The 18041-nt window shown below is 56.5% G+C and overlaps 1 protein-coding gene across 9 annotated transcripts in view; it reads left to right on the forward strand.

The window, feature by feature from the left end:
* Positions 1-18041, forward strand: part of ZMIZ1 (zinc finger MIZ-type containing 1) — a 230753-nt gene that overhangs the window by 53524 nt on the left and 159188 nt on the right. For 8 of the 9 annotated variants that reach the window (XM_033434003.2, XM_033434005.2, XM_033434004.2 and 5 more), the window contains exon 3: positions 11470-11565. The exons of the other annotated variant lie outside the window; for it this stretch is intronic. The gene's annotated coding sequence lies outside the window, so the exon portion shown is untranslated. The remainder of the gene's footprint in view (positions 1-11469; positions 11566-18041) is intronic. 9 annotated transcript variants of the gene reach the window in all.

Genomic DNA, 18041 nt, shown 5'->3' on the forward strand with positions numbered 1-18041 from the left:
CCTTGGCTGAATGATTATTATCAGATGTTGTGTCAGAGGCTAAGCACATTATTTAACTTAATCTTCGTGACAGTCCTACACAAGGTACTCCTATAAGCTCTATGTTCCAAATGAAGAAAACCGAGGCCCAGAGAGGTCACACACAGTTTGAAAGTGGCAGCGCTAAAAACCAGAATTCAGATTCAGCCCTGCTAGGGGATCAGCCAGTCGGCTTTGCACTGAAAATTTCACATCCTAGAAACCTCTCAGTTCCAGGCCCGCAGGGACAGTTGACGAGCTAGCCCCATCTAATCCTCCATTCCATTGCTTTACCCACTGGCCCCCCGGCCCCCCTCCTCGGCTTTGAGACTTAGCCCCGTCCTGCCCCTGCTCCCTTCCCACACCTTATAGGTGCCCCTTCTCCCCAGATCATCCTTGCCCATCCCCTGCGGCCTGACTCTAGTCTCCCCATCCAGCTTCCTACCCTCAGCCAGCTGGAGGGGTGTGGGTTCCACCCCATGGGCTCTCTGTGCCCAGGGCTGTGCCTGCAGTTGGCTGGTGGGTCCTGAGCTGCCCCTCACCAGCCTCAGGCTCCCCGATTTGCACTGAGGGCTTCGGCACCTCTGCTTTCAGCCTTCCAGAGAGGCTTTAGAAACCTCTTCCTTAAGAGAGGGAAGACTGAGTGAGCCCCCGCCCCCAGCCCTGGCCCCAGGCAGCTGAGAGAGATTGCACCGGCCCTTCCGGTGCATTGATGGAGAGCAGTGCTGACACAGGAGAAAGGTCAGCAGTGGGACAGAGCAGAGCTGGTGGCGGCCTGCCGACCAGCAGCGCCCTCCCCCAGGTCAGGGCTTCCTGGGGGGAGGGGCCCAGTGCTCCTTGGGATCCTGGTCAATTCGTATTGACTCAGGCAGCCGCTGGTTCAGCGAAGCTGGGCGTCCAAGCCCCCAGAGGGCTCGGGGAGATGCCCGGGTCGTGCTTGGCACCTTCCTCTCCCTCCCCCCGCAGTCGATTAGATCCTCCGAGCCATCTCTGGGTTTGTGTCCCCCTCAGCGCCGCCATCCTCTGCTGGCTCTCAGGTCTTAACTCTCTTCCTGCCTCTCAGTTGCTGAGCCCTTCCTAGGCTGCCACTACCCTCCCTGGCTCCCCACTGTCACCAGGAATAAAGTGCAAATTCAGAGGCTGACATTAAGGTTCTTCTTGAGCCCAGTGAGGCTGCCCAGAGCTGCTGGTCCTTCCCCAAGGACCGAGTCAGCCGTCCCCACCCTCAGATGAAGGCTGAGCCTCTCTTGGCTTGGGAGGGGTGGGGATGGGGTCTCTTCCCCCGAGACATGCCTTTCCAGGACCCAACCCATTGCTTTCCCTACCCAGGACTCCCACCCTCTAGGAGAGATTAGAGGAGGTGTGTGAGGTATCCGGGCACCCTGAGTGCCAGGCCAGTTCTGCACCCAGTGCTCCAGCCTCACCCGGACTGTAGGGCCAAGCAGGGCCTGTGACTAAGACATCAGCCTGGTGCATGGCCCAGCCCACACCATTCCTCATACTCCCCCTTGAACTGCTCAGTGCATCTCATGCCCCAGCTCCTGGTGGGCAGAAGCCATCTTCTCCCCAGCTCACGTGGACGACAAGCCCCAGCGAGGGCAGGAGGTACAGCGGTTAGTGCCCAGTCTCTGGGGTCTGACCCCAGCTCCATCACTCACTAGCTGTGTGACCTCAGGCAGTCACTTAACTCTTGTGAAATGTGGGTAATAATAGTTCCTTCTTCGCAAGATGGTGAGATTCATTGAAATGACACATGTCTGTGGGACCCTGGAACATTTTCAGATCAATAAAGCCAGCTTTCGTCATCATCAGCACCGGGGGCCCCAACCCCTGGGCTGCAGACTGATACCAGTCCGCAGCCTGTTAGGAACGGGGCCGCACAGCAGGAGGTGAGCGGCGGGCGGGCTTCTAGAGAAGCTTCATCTGCTGCTCCCCATCGCTCCCCATCGCTCCCCATAGCTCCCCATCGCTCCCCATCGCTCCCCATCGCTCCCCATCGCTCCCCATGGCTCCCCATGGCTCCCCATGGCTCCCCATCGCTCCCCATCGCTCCCCATAGCTCCCCATCGCTCGCATCACCGCCTGAGCCACCCCACCCCCTGGCCCGTGGAAAAATCGTCTTGCACGAAACCTGTCCCTGGTGCCAGTAAAGTTGGGGGACCCCGAATCAACACCATCCTCCTCAGGCTGGCGGGTACCGTATCCATGAGATGAGGGCCCTCTCCTCCAAACGGGCTCCTCCTGGCTATTTGAATGCGCCTTCCACTTCTGCCCCTCACTGTCCCCTTCATGCCCTTTTTGCCCTTTTTTTCGCAGCACTTCTCTCCCTCATTTCCTAGAATCCCAGGAAGCCCAGCCCTCCCTGGCCTCGTGTTGTCACTTGCATACCTGCCTTATGCACGCTGTCCGTAGGAGCTGGGTCCAGGTTTTATTCTCTGTTTCCCCCACGGCCCCTCACAGGTGCCTCAGGCACAGCGGGTGCCTGATAAAAGTTTGTTCTGTTGAACGGACTTTCATGGAGCCAAAGTCACCTGCAGGAACAACACAGCAGTGACCAGCTAGGCCCCTGGGTGCGTCCTCAGGCTGACGAAGGGCACGTCTGAGACCGGGCCTGAACCGCCTCCCGCTGGGTCATGGCTTGTGCCCACTCTGGCCTCCTCCACGTGGGGTTTTGGGGGAGGCAGGGGGTGGCGTGGGTTTGGGCCACTGAGTTGGAAGATTTTTCAAGGCTGGTTCCTCTCTGGTCCTCTGGGCCGTCCCTGTGTTTTGTTTGCCTGGGTCCTTTCCCCACCCCCACGCTTCTCTGTTAAACTGTGATATTATATTTAAACAAATCAATTCCATTACAGAGTCCTTCCTGTCCTAATGATGAGTTTGCAGCACAAATGCCATTGATTTCTCACAGCCCTGAAAACCAGTTGATGAATAGCACTGGGCTTGTCTTTGGAGAGGCACTTCGAGCAGCTCTGGGCAGCCCCCTTGTTCCCCGCCCACACAGCCCCCCATCACCACCCCACCCCCACCCGATAGTTCACAGCTGCTGCAGTGGGGCTGAAGCTGTGTGATGAAACAGGACCCTCAGCACCCTTCTCCAGGGGTGGAATGTCATCACCAGGGGCCCGGCCCCGGTGCTGGTGAAACAGTCATAGCGGGGAATTGTATCGATTTGCGCCGAAGGCGGGAGCGCAACTTGCAAAGCAGAGAAGCAGTGCGGTATGATCTTTGTCTTCCCTTACAAGTTCAGAGCATGGTCCTGAGTGACAGCAGGTAACGGCTCAGGCAAAGCCTGCGTTGCTGCTTTTTTAAAGGGGCGGTTCAGAGGTGAGGGAGCTGTCCCCACTGGGGAGCGTGAAACTTCCCTTTGTGAAACCCTTCCCACCCTCCAGGGTCAAAGTCAGACCACTGCTCAGGGCTTTGCCCTTCAGATCACTGCCGGGATCACGGCTTGTTTGAGTTTTGTAGTGACCCCCGGGCTTGGGTGGACAGGAATTATTCTTCCCAACTTTGAGCCGGGCGGCCTGAGTCATGGGCAGTCACTGGAGAGGGACGGTCAGCAGCCACACAACCCCATGAGTTGGGCTGGGGTAAGGCAGGAGGCAACAGCTGGGACTGGGGCAAACTGGAGTGCCTGCCTCACCTACATCCCTAAAAGTTAACCCCATGCCCGGAAAATTCTCCAGGATGGGGCTGTGAGCTGGACTGTCCACTGCTTCTTCCTGAGTCTAGTTCAGGCCTTTGTTTTGGAGACAAAGATGTGGCCCAGAGTTGGGAATGGCTCTTCAGGGTCACAGCGCAAGGCAGTGGTGGAGCTGGGGTTTGAACCCCAGATGGGGGGCAAGGCCTCTCAGGCAGTGCTGGCTCCCCTCCCCACCAGCAGTTAGGGTTGGGGGCAGGGCAGGGGCTCTGTTGTAGGGGAGGACAGGCCCCTCACTCAGGAGACCCAAGAGTGGCCCAGCGTGCCCCCCTTCCCTTGGCCCTCAGAGCTGTCACCCTCCCTCCCTTCCTCCCCGCAGACAAACCTCCTGTCCCTCCTAATCAGGTTAGCCTCCTGCTCCGTGCTCGCTCTGCTGAGCTGGACCAGCTGCCTCTAATGGCCTGTCGACCTGGCCCTCCCCCTGGCTCTGGGGTGGGGGAGGGGATGCTCAGAAAAAAACTGTGAGTGGGAAGGGGCTGCCCGACTTCCTCGATTCAGACCTTTCCACAGCTTCTAGGACTAAGTCCAAACCCTTAGCCTGGCATCCAAGACTCATCGAAATGAGGCCCCTGCTTATTTCTCCAGTCTCCACTGGCCCTGAGGCACTCTTTGCTACAGTTGCAGAATGCTGTTTTTATTTCCCGCTTTTGCACATGCAGGTCCTTCTGCTACTTCCCAACTTCTCAGGAAACTCCTATGCGTCCTGCAAAACCCAACTCTTGTCTCTTCTTCTGGGCTGCCTCCTCTCAAGACTCCTGCCTCTGTCTCCCACTGGATGCTCCACTGATCTGGAACTTAAACCCACTGTGTTTGGGTGCATTATTTCCTAGACCTGCTTCCCCTTGAGTTCCTGGAGGAAAGGGAGAGCATTATAGAGAATATGCCTCAGGGTGCAGCACAGAGAAGTGCTTAGTGAAGAGATAGGGCCAGCAAAGAAGAGAGAAGTGGGGACCGGGGAGGGAAAGAGACAGACAGGAGTGCACAGAACAGCTGCTCCCAGCCCCTCCACACTGCTCTAGCCTACTTCCTGCCAGGGAGGCCATTCCCAGCGACACATGTGGGGCCTGAAATAGACATGTGGGGGCCATGGTGGTGCACTTTCACAGCCTAGTGCTAGGCACCATCCCCCCCATTCCCTGGGCACAGAAGCTCCGTCTCCCAGGGCCCTGCCCCTGCAGCCACGACCCCTCCCCCAGCAGTGCCCAGGCCTCGCCCCTCTGTTCCTGCTAACTTTGTTTTATAAATAAACTATATAAATAGGCTCCTCTGATTCCTCGGAGCACGCAGCATTTAAGGACCGGGGCACTGCTGCAAGCATAATTGTACTACCGAATCCATCAGCTGCCTCATTACCATTCATTTTGCATTTATTTCTGCTAATTAAAAAGAGAGAAACTCCTAACAACTTTTACGTAAATACTATATTTGTTCTATGTAAAGATGGGATGCTAATTTGCTGGTGATTAGCTGATTATCTAATTTTATAGCTGTCACACAGGCTGGCCCTGTCTCCCCTTTGCACCCCAGATGCCACTTGAGGCCCCCGATCAGGCGTGGGAGGAAAGAGTCCAGGGAGGTCCACATAGGTGGTTAGAGGGTCTGTCTGAAGCCCAGGGGTCACGTGGATCACCACACATCACCAGGGTTCAGGGGGGCTGCAGTCGGACCGATAAAGCTGGGAGGAACGATTGGCTCATCCACTGTTTCTGTACAGATGGAGAAACTGAGGCTCAGAGAGGTCCAGCGTCCCCAAGTCAGACAGTGATAGAGATGGACCCCTGACCCAGGTGTTTGGGCTCCTCCTCTAGTGATCCCTCTGTGTAGAGCTACTGTCAGGAGGAATTTGCAGGCTCTGTTTGCAGCTGGAGAAATATCCGGACCAAAGTCCAGCCCAAGTGGAAGAAAGAAGTAGTCTGGTCTGAGCCCATGGCCCAAAGCAAACCCTCCACATGCCCTTCTGGGAACCTCTGCCTCCTCCCACTTCCCCATCCAGCCAGGGCTCTGTCCCACCAGCCTCCTGACCTCACTTACCGTGGCTCACTCTCCCAGCCCAGGCCTTGCACGCTGTGGACCACCGGGACCCGTGTGAGGGTCTGAATCTCAAATCTTAACATTATGTGTTTATTTTCATGTGAATTACGAACAAATATTATTAGTACATCAAACCTGTGATTTCACAGACAATATTGCTTTAGATGAGGTTAAATAAAACGAAAGTTGATTGGTTCAAAGCAAAGTGATTTAAAGGACAATATGTGAACGATGTAGATGAAATATGATGTGGTTTAAAGTTTGTAATAACTGAAGTCAGGGACACACTTGTGGAGGGTCTGAGAACACAGGTCAGAGGCCAAGTGGCGAGGCCGGGGTCAGCAGGGCAGGGTTGGCCTGTCCCTGGCCTGTAGGCCACCAGTGCCCCATCTCATGGCCAAGCCGACAGTACCTCTGCATCATGCCCTTTTCCCCAGCCCTGCGGTCAGTGGGATTTAGCCCACCACAGAGGACTCCTCTGCCCTAGAGGCAGTTTAAATGGGACTCTTGGGGCTTCCCTGGTGGCGCAGTGGTTGAGAGTCCGCCTGCCAATGCAGGGGACACGGGTTCGTGCCCCAGTCCGGGAGGATCCCACATGCCGCGGAGCGGCTGGGCCCGTGAGCCATGGCCGCTGAGCCTGCGCGTCCGGAGCCTGTGCTCCGCAATGGGAGGGGCCACAACAGTGAGAGGCCCGCGTACCGCAAAAAAAAAAAAGAGTAAACGGGACTCTCGTTGCAGGGAGGCCAGGAAGTCAGACCCTGCTCCCTGTATACCGCCTGACCAGGTGTGGGTGACTTCTTGGGCTCCCTGGCCAGCCCGCCTCCCCAGGCGTTGGTGGTGAGACCCAGTCTCATCACTCTCTCTCTGACTACTCCACTCTCTCTTCCTGGACAGTCTGAAAATAGCCAGTTCTAGACGTAAAGGGAGAACGGCTTCCACTAGACCAGGTGTCATCTGGGCTTGGAGACAGGTCAGGGCCAGGGTCAGCACGGCCCGCTGGAAATCCCCGAGGCCAGGGTTCCGGTCTTGGCTGCCGCTCTCTGGAGCATCAGTCCCCTTCTCTGTAGACTGGGCTGTACTTTCCTCCCAGGGTTGCTGAAGGGATTCTGAGAGCCACATGCAGAACCCCTCAGAGGAGCACTCGGTGTAGCTGGTGGTGAGCCCGATTTCTGGCCCGGGCCCCCCCGCCCTCGGCCTCCCACCTGCCGCCACGGTGTCTGCGCGAGGTGACCTGCTGCTGCCAGAGATCTCCCGCTCATCTGCCCTTTTATCGCCATGTGCACAATCAGGGGAAGCCTGGAAGGCCACAGGGGCGCGGGCAGATGGAAAACAAAGAGAGAACAAAGGCGCTGCTCTCAGGAGGCCAAAAGGCAGGGGGCCTCCTCCCGCCACTGCCGCCTGGCCAGCTTGTCCCACCAGCGCCGGGCCTTGGCCACCCTAGGCTGCAGGCCACCTGCCCTGCCCCTCCAGAGCCTAGCCCTAACGTCACGTGGGGTCCCCACTTGCTGGGTGACCCGCGGAAAGTCACTCCTCTCCAAGGCACCTTTTTCTCGTCTGTAAATGAGGAAGTGGTGGGACAGCTTGCTGTGTGATCTCCAACAGACCCTGCCCCTCCCACCCCTGCTGGGGTCTCTCTGGGGACAGGCCAACCCATTTCTCAGGCACTCCCCAACCCCTGGCCCTAGAAGGTCAAGTTGGGTGCCCACTTCTGCCCACAGAGAGGACCCCAGGGTGCCCTGGGCCGAGTGAGGCCAGCAGGAGGCCCCTGTTTACAGCCAAGATCTTGGTGCTGGGTGTAAGCACTGGCGTGGAATGAATGAACGGTTTTATCAGAAGGGGGCTTAACTTTCGGCCTTTTGGTTGCTGCTGCTGTCGGAGCCTGTGAGGGAGGGGAAACTCCTGGGTCCTCCAGAGCAGTAGCAAGTGGTTGAGGGCTCATAAGAGCCCCAAGGCCAGGTTATCTGGGTTCATATCCTAGCTGTGTGACCTTGGGCTGCTTTCTTAACCTTTCTGTATCTGTGTCCTCATCTGTTAAAATGGTGTACTACCTATCTCATAGGTTGTGTTGAGATTAAATGAGTTAACTCATAAAGGACTTAGTACCAGATAAAGGCCCATTAATGTTGGCCATTACTATGATCAGTTTCAGCACTATTATTGTTTAGAGGTGGACTTAATGGGAAGCTCATGCAGCTTCAGCCCCTGGGCTCCGCCCCTGCACCGCCTGGGTGAAGGTGGACGTTGTGCCGGCAGCTGGGGAGGGTTCTAGCTGGGGAAGGGTGGCAGATTGCCATCAGGGGCATTTCTGTGTAAGCATTTCTGGTAAATTGTTTAAAGGGGCCTGGCTTCCTAAGGCTCTAGGAATTTGCTATTTCTTTTCTCATTCTGAATATGTATTTGTAGGGAATTCCCTGGCGGTCCAGTGGTTAGGACTCCCACTTTCACTGCCAGGGCCCGGGTTCAATCCCTGGTCGCGGAACTAAGATCCCACAAGCCGCGCGGTGCAGCTAAAAAAAAAAAGTATTTGTAATTGTATATGTATCTCTAAAGAGACCTCCAGAATAGTATAAGCTTCGGGTCCTGCAAACCTGGACCGTCCCCTGCTCATTCCCGTTACCTTGATTATATTTCTGGGGCCTGGCCCTGTGCTGCCCACCTTGTGGCCCCCCAGGAGGATGGATGCGGCCTTGCGGCTGGAGGGACCTGACTTCTTACCCTGTGGCCAGCTGTGTATGCACCCCAGACTGTGGTCTACACCCCACACTCCAGGTCAAGGGAGCCCCAAGGAGGGCAGGCAGGGAGAATGGGACCCTCTCCTGAAAGAGACCCTGGATGTTCAGCGCACAGATGCCTGTGCCCACGGCCCGACGGCCCCTGCACTGCAGGCTGGAGCCCTATCCCCTACCTCCTCCCTCCCCCCACGCTGGGCGGGCAGGCGCAAGGGGTGGTTGGGGCCGTGGGAAGCAGGCTGCTGAGTTGGAACAGTTGCCCTGGAGGCTGTGGCCGGGGAGGGGGGGGGGCTGGCTTTGTGCCAAGCCCCAGGTTTAGTGTCAGGTAGGTGGAGACCTGGGATGGCCCCTGCCCTCTGAGAGCTCTTGAGGTAGCTGGAACCACAAGATTTGCACCTGGAGGGGTGAAGACTGGGCAGGGGAGGTGGTATTAGACCCTGTCGCATCAGGCATCTCAGAGAGAGGTCGAGAGAGCCCAGAGGTCATGAGGGCTGGATGCCTGGGGAGGGCCTTCTGGAGGATGGGCCCTCGCCTGGGGACGCCCCCAGAGGAGTGGGCGCCGTGGGCCCTGGCGCCTCTACCCGCAGCAGGGCCTCCCAGCCCGGGCTCTGACAGGGACATTTATAACTCACAGCTGTGCGGTCCTGGGCCCAACTGACTGTGGTAAAGTGATCAGGCTGCAGGAAGTCGAGTCCTGAGGCCACTCCCCACCCCGACCCTACACTCTCCTTCACCTCCTGACACCCACATCCTGTTCTGGGCGGGAGGGGCGGGCAGCTGGGGCATGGGACTGGGGCCCAGCCAGGGGTCCCCAAGCTGGAGAAAATGGAGAAGCTCAGTGAAGCCCCTGAGCTGTGAGGCAGGGCCTCCAGGATCACCAGGGTCTACCCCTCAAGGCACACGTGGGGAGACCCAGGCCCAGAGAGTGCCAGAGGCCACCCAAGAGCCCACGGGAGCCGAGGAGCGAGAGCTCAGGCTTCGGGGCTCAGGGGTGTGTTCTGTGCTTCCAAATCTTTTTTAATTTTTTTTTTGCTGTACGCGGGCCTCTCACTGTTGTGGCCTCTCCCGTTGTGGAGCACAGGCTCTGGACGCGCAGGCTCAGCGGCCATGGCTCACGGGCCCAGCCGCTCCGCGGCAGGTGGGAACTTCCCGGACCGGGACACAAACCCATGTCCCCTGCATCGGCAGGCGGACTCTCAACCACTGCGCCACCAGGGTGTGCTTCCAAATCTTAACTGGAGAAGGGATTAAGCTTCTAGCCCCTGCTGACCAACGCCAGCCTGGGGGAGCCTGGTGGAAGGGGACGAAGGTGAACCAGAGGCCTCAGAAGTTGCTCGGAAGAGGAGCAGAGGATGCTGGGACTCTGGGGCTCTGCACAGCTTGTAGCCCTCCGTTGGAATATCCCATCCTGAGACCAAATACCTCACAAGGCCTTGTGCCCGTCCACCTAGATTCTCACAGCAAAATTCACATTTGGGGAAAGGAATGGTCTCGCCCAGTGCTGGGAAGGACAGTAGGAAGAGCTTCCAGCATACCATGTTTTTGACCCCCTTACCTCCCTTGGCCTTACTTGCTAACCTATTCTTGGACTCCTCTGGCCAACCACCCCTCCCCCACGCCTCTTTCTCCTTCCGTGCAAGGAGAGGGATGATAAATGATAGTGACTTTGCCAGAGCTTGGCCCACATAACTCTGGTAACCTGTGATACGATTCTAGAATTAGTACCCGAAAGAACATAGATGTTTGTTTCATTAGTTGTATATTTATTAAGGTATATTAGAAATACATAACTAGCATATCAAACCCATGATTTCACAGATATGTTCCCTTTGGACAAGGCCAGATTCATTAGAGCTAAAAAAAAGTGCATTGAAGTAGAGGCAAGTATTAATTAAGTCATCGTATGGACAGGACTCAGCTTGGACCCAGGGTCATGAAGGATGTAGGAGAAGGCCTGAAGTTTGGGGGACACTGGGGCTCTTTTCTGCTTTAAACTCTCTTGGGCCTCCTCCAGGACTCTGGGCCTCAGTCTTTTTTTTTTTTTAATTAATTAATGAATTTATTTATTTATTTTTGGCTGCGTTGGGTCTTTGCTGCTGCGCGTGGGTTTTCTCTGGTTGCATCGAGTGGGGGCTACTCTTTGTTGCGGTGCGCGGGCTTCTCATTGCAGTGGCTTCTCTTGTTGCAGAGCACGGGCTCTAGGCGTGCCGGCTTCAGTAGTTGCAGCAGCCAGGCTCAGTAGTTGTGGCTCGCGGGCCTAGTTGCTCTGCAGCATGTGGGAACTTCCCAGACCAGCGCTCGAACCCGTGTCCCCTGCATTAGCAGGCGGATTCTCAACCACTGTGCCACCAGGGAAGCCCCGGGGCCTCAGTCTTAGGCGAACCGTCCAGCCCCACAGGCAGGAGGGGATGAGCGGGCCGTGAGCTGGGTTTCCGAGGAGGTGTACACACGTAAAATGACGCCAGGTGCTCGTCAGAGATCTGGTGAACGATTCCTAATGAGGAAAGAATCCAGGCAGGGGTCAAAGAGTGGCTTTGGAAGTGGCTGCCAACCGGCCGGCCGTGTGAGATAATTCCCCGAAGCCAGGCATGGTGCAGAGAGAACACCGAGGGCTTAGAGGCCCGGCTAAAAATACCCCCGACAGCTTCTCCCTGTCACCGTGCCTGGGGCCGCACAGGAAGGCCCTGGCTTTCTACCTTTCTCACCAGGAAGAAAAAGACAACAGCACAAAGGCCCCCCGAGCCCCAGAAAAATAAAACTTACATAGATTGCACATTTTTTTAAGAACACCACCAGGAGGAGTTGGCTTGCCCAGTGGAGCACGGCAGGGCGGGGAAGACAGCGGCTCCGATCAATCAGGCGTCCCGGGGCGTGCTTAAGTGGCCCAAGAGGCCTCCAGGATTAGCCCGCCGGTGGTGGCAGAGGTGGGAGGGAGTGGGCTGCCGCCTGTGCCCCTGGCCACTCACACGTGTCCTGTCTCTCTCCCTGCGTACCCAGGACGAGGAGGAGGAGGCCCGTTGGCATCAGACCAATGCTGCGAGGGGTGTGAGGATTAGAGCCGCCGTCCCTCACTCAGCTGCCAGACCTAGAAAGGTAACCCCAGACCCCCGACGCCCTGATGCCTGGGCTGCACTGCCCCCTTCACCTGAAACCTGGCCGGCACAAGCTGGGGCAGCCGGTAGTGATGGCGCAGGGCCACAGCCGAGGGTTATCAGCCTTTTCGCCCAGCCCTTCTTGCCCTGGGCTTCAGGGCTTCTCTGTAATGCCTTGTGTGTGTCCAGCACAAAGTGCTTCTGGGCTTCAGTTTGTCCATCTCTAAAATGGGTCCTCCATTGACTCCAATTCTCGAGGATTCTGTGAATCACTTGGGCCTCCTTGTTATCTGGAGTTAAGCCATCTTTGCAGCCTGGCTCAGTTTGAACTCTGGGGGCATAGCCAAGGGTCCTAGCCCTTGGGGGTATAGCATTAAGGCCACAGGGTCTGCAGGGCCAGACAGGGTTTGAGAAGGGAGGATTTTCCAAGGCAGCCCTGGCTGGAGATGTGTCTCACTGGAGCTGTGGCTGCGGTCTCCTTGGTGGTAGGATTGGAAACTCCAGAGTGATCTCCCTGACAGCTCTAGGCAAGAATTATCATCTGCCTTTTCAGACCGGGAGACCAAGGCACAGGGAAGTTAACGGGCCTGCGGGGGTTCACACAGCAAGCTCTGGTCACACCGTAGCAGCTCAGCTTTATCCTGTTCACTCTGTCAGCCTCTGTGCCTTTACTGCACTACACTGGTCTGGCCAGGGAAGTCTGAGCCCAGTAAACCACCAGTCTTTATTGTGTGCCCATGGTGGGACCCATCCATCCAGCCATCCACCCATCATCCGTCCACTCATCTATTCATTTGTACATCCTCCCACCCAGCCTCCCTCCTGTCCAACCATCCTCCCATCCGTCCATCCATCCATCCATCATCCTCCCACCCAGCCATCCTTCCATTCACTCATCCATCCATCCATTTATTCGTTTGTCTGTATCTATTTGTCTGCCCATTCTTCCAACCGTCCATTTACTCGTGAATTCACACATCCAACACACACTGGCTCTTATACCAGGCCAGCCCTGCACTAAAGACTGGGTTTTGAAGATGAATCAGATCCAGCTCTGCCCTAGAGATGGTGCACTCTGCGATGGAGGTTGATACATGATCTCAGAGCCAGGCTCAATTCCATAAGGTCAGTGCTCAAGGCCCCTGTAGTGTCTGAGACTGCATGAGGAAGGGAGGAGGGGCCACGTGCTGGTAATGCAGGCAGGCATTCAGGGAGTGCTTCCCAGAGGAGGTGGCGTTGTTCATTTATTCATGCCCTAATTGTTTATTGAGAAAGTCTCCCTGCTGGGAACCGCTTGATGTTTTGGAGACACCTCAGGGAATAAAACTGACAAAACTCCCTTTCCTGTGGCGCTTACATTCTCATGAGGAGACATGGATAATGAACGCCTAAAATGTGATATATCGTGTCAGATGATGCTAAGTTTTAAGAAGGGAAATTAGGCACTAAAGAAACAGAGACTACAGGGACTTCCCTGGCTGTCTAATGGTTAGGACTCTGTGCTTTCACTGCGGAGGGCCCAGGTGCAGTCCCTGGTTAGGGAACTAAGATCCTGTAAGCCACACGGCACAGCCAAAAAAAAAAAAAAAGAAACAGAGACTACAGCATGAGTAAAGTGTTCTCTGACAAAGGATGGTCAAGGAAGACCTCTGACAAGGTGACATTTGAACAGAGACATGAATACAAGGAGGGAGTGAACCGGGGTGCACTTGGCACATTCATGGAAGTAGCAGGGATGCATGTGGCTGGAGGGAAGTGGAGGTAGGAGGGGAAATCAGAGAGATCCTGGGGGACCCGCTCACGTAGTCGGACAAGAGGAGAGCAGGGAGACGGCTGAGAAGCTGTTGCCCACATCCAGGTAGAAGGTGGTGGTGGCTTGGACTAGGGTTGCGGGAAAGCAGTGGAAAGTATCGAAGTCTTGACGGTATTTCAGAGACCTTGCAGACAGGCTTGTGGATGGATCAGACGTGGAGGATGAGGGAAGGGGGGATAGTCCAGGAAGGCTCTTGGGTTTGGGACAGGAGCCACCGGGAGAACAGAGGTAGCTGTTTTTCTCCGCCGGGAGGGAGGGCTGAAGGCAGCCAAGGAGCTGTGTTTTAGACACGTTAGGTTTGAGGTGCATTTGAGACATCCAAGTGGAAAGGTTGAGAAGGCAATTGGATATATGAGTCTGAGAGGCAGAGAGGGGTCCCGACTGGAGATATAAATGTGGGAGCTGTTGTGTATAGATGGTGTCGCAAGCCACAAGGCCGATGAGGTCATCTTGGGAGTGAGTGCAGAGAGAGCGCTTCAGAAGCCTGCGTCTGAGTCACGGGGCATCCAGCCCTTAGAGGGAGGGAAGACGGGGTGGAGGCGGTAAAGGAGATGGAGAAGGTGCCTCCAGGGAGGGAGGAGGAGAGCTGAGGGAACAGGCTCTTCGTGAACCAGGAAGATTTTGCTGGCAAATCGGGGAAAGGACACTCCCGGTAGAGGGAGCAGCATAACAGAGGCTCAGGGGCCTTAATAACAGAGCCATATTTGGAGAGGGGTGGTGGAGAGGGAGAAGGGACCAGAGAAGCTCCCCTCTGTACACCTGGCCACACAGAGGCCAGGGCCCATGGGTGTCTGGCAGGGCTGTATAATAAATGACCCCATGTCTGGGGACCTTCCTTGTCACCCTGGTTGGCACTCCCTGGTCTCAGCTGATGTCTGCGCACTTTGCACTTTCTTTTAAGAAGCTTCGCCTACCTCTCCTGACCTCCCACCGTCCCTCTGGGGCTCTTGGGCCCCTGAGACCTCCCCCTTGCCCAGAGCACTTGTCTGAAAACACAGGGCTCAAGGCAGCAGCTCAGGAGCTGTCGGCAGGGGAAGGGCACCCAACAGCTTCCTATTGAATCTCTAAGCACTACCTGGATCCTTTATCTTAAAAGAAACTGTCGAAACTTCCTGGACTATGAGTGTGTCAGAGCTGCCCGCTCACGCTCAGTTAGAGCAGAGGAACTCACTACCTCTAGTGGGCAAACGCGCACGTGTTTGGGTGGGGAAGGGTCAGCCTTTTGTGCGCCTGTGGTGTTTCGCACTCAGTACTCAGCTCTCGGTGGAGAGAATGGCCACGGCTCGGTCAGGGAAGGCTGCAGAGAGCAGCTGCTGCCCGGAGGCTGGGCAGGGGTTCAACCGGGCTGTGAGGCGGGATGGGAGGTGAGGGGAGAGCATGTGGCCGGCCAGCAGGCTGCAGGGGCACAGGCCAGCCCCTCTGCCCCAGCGAACACAGCCCGATGTGCCTGGATGTGGCAAAGGCCCAGGAGACTTCTCTGTACTGAGTGTAGGATGGAGCCAGGCAGGGACCTGGGACCCCCAGAATCCCTCCGGGAGGTGTGCCTCTGACTCCGGAATGGGGACTGGGGGAGCCATGGGGAGCTGCTCTGATTATACACGGCTCTGTGGCAGGCCGGTGGCAGGAGGCTGTGGGTAATCTAATTAGTGTGCCAGGCGGACGGGCCAAGTAATCCTGTGCCTTTAGACTCACTTTCCTTTAAGCCTGCCCCCACCCAATCTCTCCCTAAATCCTTCCACTGCCTGGGTGACGTCTAGCAGGAGTGGACTTATCTCCATTGAACAGATGGGTAAACCAGGGCCCGAGAGGAAGAAGCTTGCGTGATGCCACAGCTAATAAGTGGCAGGGTGGAGCTTTGAACCGGGTCCATCTGAACCCCAATCCCGCGCTCAGCGCTGCCTTCTGCCGTCTCCCAGCCTCTCCTAGAATATCCAGACTTGCATGCACCTTCATATAAACCACCTGTTCAACATCCCCATTTTATAGATGAGGAAACAGAGGCCCAGAGAATGTAAGACACTTGCCCAGGAGCACACAGCAAGCCAAGGGCAGAGCCTATTCCAGAATCTGATCTGGCCCACTGTGTCCACCCAGCTCCACACCCCGTGCGCAGGCCCAGGGATCCCATCCTGGGCCCCACCCGCTTCCTCTCGGAGCATCCACTGCCCTTCTGTTTTCCTGCCGCCTTTGGCACTCTCTCTGGCTGAAGGCACCGAGTTCCTCCTCAGAAAGCTCCATTGTGCCCATTGTTTAAATATAGATTACTAATGAAATGCCTTTTCATTGCCTTCCCAGTGAATAGTTTCCTGTAAAGTTAATTTGCAGTGTTATGTAAATTCTGTTTAACTTCAATCAAGTTTCTAATTATGTTTTTACCGCGGTAATTCCCATTTGATTTGTCATCTCCTGTTAGGTATTTAATGTTCGGGCGGGCAGGTTTGCTTCCCTCTGTCTCTTGGTTTTCCAAGGTCCACTCCCTCCCTGACCCCTGTCTGTCTTTCCTCCTTTGCTCCTGCTTCCTTCGTCCGCTGCCCCTTCCCTGTGAATCTTTCCCACCTCCTCTCCTTCCTTCCCTTCTTCCTCTTGCAGCCGTTCCTTCTCCCTTTCCTGTCTCCCTCTGCTCTGTCTGGCTCTGTCTCCCTCTCTCTGCTTCCCCTCCTCCCTCCCGCCCTCTTTCCCCTTGTCACCTCCCCCATCTTCCTTCTCTTTCCATTTCTCCATCACTCCTTCTCTCCTTCTCGGGGCTGGGGGCCTGGCCCTGGTATGGTGGGAAGTGGTTAAGAGCAAGGGTGCTGGATCTGTGTGCAGCTCCTGATCTGCCCCTTATGAACGGTGTGACCTTCAGGTTGCCAGTCCCTCATCTGTAAAGTGGGGTGACAACATTACCTACCTTGTAGGGTTGTGAGGATTCAGTAAGATAATATATGAAGGAGGGCTTAGCTTAGCGAGGGGGCCTGGTCGGAATTGGCTTTCATTGGAGAACTCTCGGCCACCCCCTTATTTCTCTGTGGGCTTCCTGAGGTGCCTCTGCAGTGGGTGTCTGTGCCACTGGGGTGATGGAGGTCAGGCCTGAGGCCAGGGCAGGGTGGGAGCCAGCCGCAGACCCCCACAGAGCTGGTGGCCGTCCCCCTGGAGCAAGGTGTCAGCGCTGCCTGTCAAGAGATGTGGCCTCCTTCTCCCTTAGAGGGCTGGTCTCGGGACTGTGAACATGAACAGGCCTGCTGTTCTCAGGGAGCATCTGAGGCACAGACCCCCAAAGCTGGAAGAGCCCTCGAGACCCTGGCCCCCAGACCTTTCCCAAATGAGAGAGTAAAGGCAGAGCTGCTCCCACCAAGTTGGACTAGACACCCCCTTCCCCCCACCCTTTCTCCCACCCTGGATGCCCCCCAGGCAAGACCATGGACTCTGGCTTCAAAACTGCTGCTCCGGGTACCAGGCCCCGACAGACCTGTCACTGACGCACTTGGAGACTCCCCTCTGAGCTCCGACTCCCCTCCTGCCCTACATCCAACGCTGGGCTTTGGGATTCTCCCTGCCGTCAGCAGCTGGGCGGCCACAGTTTCCCAGCAGGCATCTGCCCTCTGGGTGGGGAGGGCGGAAGGAAAACACCAGACAAGGCCGAGGGCTGGGCGCTCTTCCTCCCCTCCTTCTCTCCCCTCCTCCCCCCCGGCTCTATTCCCATCCACCACGTCCCTGACACGTCCAGGAAGCAGAAAACAAGCGTTTGGAGAAGGCATTCTTCTGGGTGAAGAAAGGCAGACCCGGTCCCTTGTCCTTCAGACACAGGGAAACCTGAGCTGGCCCAGTCCCGGCCTGCTGGGCTGCGTGATCACCTGACCTGCCGCAAGTGGCTGTGTTTGTGTGTGTGTATGTGTGTCTCCCTGGTCCAGGAAACCTTAACCAGTCACGTGGCTGCCTTCCCTGTTTGTCTAAGTAAGCAGTTCAGGCCAGCTGCAGCCAGGAAGCTGAGACAGGGAGTCAGGGGAGGGGGCCGCACTGGTAGGGGTGGTGGACAGAGGGCAGCCCTGAGCCAGGTCCTGGAGTTTTCGGGCCTCTGGATTTGGTGTGGAGAGGCCTGGCCTGGGAAATGGCCACTGCTTCTGACCCCTTACCCTCCCTGGACCTCCCCTACCTCCATCTGTCAAGAAAAGATACTGGGCTTGCTGACTACAGAGAACACGCCCAGCCCTGAAACAGGGTTGGGGGAGGGCATCCTCTGTCCAGGAGCCGCTCAAAAAGGCCAAAGAGGGACACATGTGGATGCAGCAGCCCCTGTGATGTCCCCTAGAGCGTGTTGCTGAGTCCTGGCCCCTCAGCAGGAGAGCCCAGGTCAGCCCACTGTCATGCATCCAGCAAGCCATTGGTTAATTCAGCAGATAGGTATTAAGCACCTACTGTGTGCCGGGACCTGGGCTAGGCAAGGGGGTAGGGTTGTCCGCACCCCAGGTCTTCCAGAACCTCTCTGGACCTCCATACCTGTGACATATTTTCCTCCTGTTGGATGGACAGGATCACCTTTCATAGCAAAGACCCTGTGCTCGTGTCATGAGGCAGCCATGTCCCACCACACTGCCACTCCAAGAGGATGAAACCTCAGCGTTGGGCAGGGGACATCAGGGGAGCTGAGAGACATCACTGAGTCCCTCGTGGACCAAGCAGCTGGG

This window comes from Orcinus orca, chromosome 14 (genome assembly GCF_937001465.1).
Source record: "Orcinus orca chromosome 14, mOrcOrc1.1, whole genome shotgun sequence".
Lineage (NCBI taxonomy): Eukaryota > Metazoa > Chordata > Mammalia > Artiodactyla > Delphinidae > Orcinus > Orcinus orca.